Source organism: Macaca mulatta, chromosome 1 (assembly GCF_049350105.2).
Source record: "Macaca mulatta isolate MMU2019108-1 chromosome 1, T2T-MMU8v2.0, whole genome shotgun sequence".
Classification (NCBI taxonomy): domain Eukaryota; kingdom Metazoa; phylum Chordata; class Mammalia; order Primates; family Cercopithecidae; genus Macaca; species Macaca mulatta.
Window position 1 is genome coordinate 15613869 of NC_133406.1, and position 1986 is coordinate 15615854.

Consider the following 1986-nt stretch of genomic DNA (forward strand, 5'->3'; position numbering starts at 1 on the left):
GACCTTGAGCCCAGGATTTTATAAGCTGGTCCACTTCCAGCATCTTGCGCCCCTTTCCCTTGGTTCTTCCCTTAGGGTGAGCCACTCACATGCATGGTTTCCTGTTTGCATTTGGGAGGTGAGCATGCTCAGTGTGTTCACTGGAGTTGTATGCATGCTTACCTGAGGCTTTCTTCCCTTTTCCAGTGGAATGCCCCGGGAAGGTCATGCCCTCCCGTTTTGCCTCTTAATGAGCACGCTCAAGCCCACTCGCCCAGTTCCTGAGATCTTATTGGAAGTTACCGAGTACCAATTTCAGGTGTTTTTATCTATGGGGAAACTGCCTTTCCCTGGCACCGGCTGCCACCAACTATCATTTTAGAGAGGCAAGTGTGACAACTGCTGGACCATCACCTGATGGTCGCCTGACATTCCTGGTGGGTGGGGGGGAGCCCTCTCCTGCCCTACTCATGCCTAACTAGCTACCTACTGTAATAGTATAAGCAACTCCTCTTTGTACCTTACACTCCTGAGCAAGCAGAAGAGGAAAGGTAGTATATAGATCTCATTCCTAGATGGAGAAACTAAGGCATCAACACGTGAGGGGATTTACCATTGACATGATTATTAGCCAGCAATATCAGGAATAGAATTCAGCCCAACATTTGAAAGAAGGTTATAAAAACAATTTCTCTTTCTTCCACCAATAGCTATTTCCCCTTGAGGCCAGTCACCTTTGTATGTTTTCCTTTTGGACCCCATAATAATAAGAACCTACTTCACCAATGCAGTTCAGTATGTGTCTCATCTCCACGGGGCACTCCTCCGTGGGCATTTTGGTCTCAAAGTGAGTTCTTGGCCATCCCCAACAGGAGATGGATGCTCAGGGGAGCTCAGCGGGATGCCATCAAATCCTTGTCTGATCAATTTCCATTGTTCTGATTTTACCCACCTCAACAGCCTTCACATCCTGAGCAGGCTGGCAGCTTTGTGAAGTGGCAGTATCATGGCCAGTGAGGTTTATCCAAGGCATGATTATTGCTAACTGAGCAGGCCTGCTTCTTAAGTCCCTCAGTAGTCAGAAAATCCACTGGTCATACAAATGTGAGTCTTCTGTTTCCTTAATAATTTCTCAAATGAATAAGTAAGTTGGTGTTCAGCCTTTTACTATCAGTTCTTTGAGCTTCTTTAATATAAGCCTGCCTCTAAGGGACAGGGGCAAAATTAAATTTCCAAGCTTGTGGGCTGAGCTGGGCCTGGCAAAGTTGCCAAGGGATGACGGGCCACCATGTGAGGCCTCTGGGGAAACATCACGCAATCTCTCCTCTCTGGTGACAATGGACAGCTGCCAAAGGGCAGTTTAAATTTTTTCAGATACCTATGTTCCCTATTTATACTTACATGCTTTCTCTTTCACAGTGCAAATTTCCAAAAGGCAGCAATTATCCCTGATGGATCTTGTAAATCTCACACAATGCTGAGTGCAAAATGTGGGCTTAAATTCTAACGAATGGGCAATTGGTTTTCACTAGAGACCACATTTTGTCTTTCTAGCTATACTGGCCCAAGAAATAAAATGTTCACATGGCCTCATAAATACAAATAACCTCAAACAGCTGCAGTAATTTGTGTATCAGTATGGAGCTGAGGTCCACAAATCCCACCAGCATTTATAGAGTAGTTTTGGTGCGCACAGATGACAGTTGGGCTCTTTGAAATGGCATAAAATAGAAAAGGGGTAGAGATGAGATATTGATGAGCTACTCTTGGGAGTTGACCTCATAAGGCAGCACTCACTGCCCAATTCTGCAGAATTCAGACAGAAGTATCTGTACAGTCAAGTGTAATACCTGAAGAAAGGCCCATGGCTTATTTTTTTTTTTTTTCCTCTCTTAGTTTGGGAAACTCCAACTATGTGTGTACTTATTTTATTTTATTTTATTTTTTAAACAGCCTTTACAAAATATGTGTGTATTTTTAAGGAGTTAAACAACATACGATTATTGT

At 43.7% G+C, this 1986-nt stretch overlaps 1 pseudogene; it reads left to right on the forward strand.

Annotated features, from left to right (window-relative positions):
• Positions 1 to 963: 963 nt before the first annotated feature.
• LOC114674752 (U4 spliceosomal RNA) lies at positions 964 to 1029 on the forward strand (annotated as a pseudogene).
• Positions 1030 to 1986: the final 957 nt, after the last annotated feature.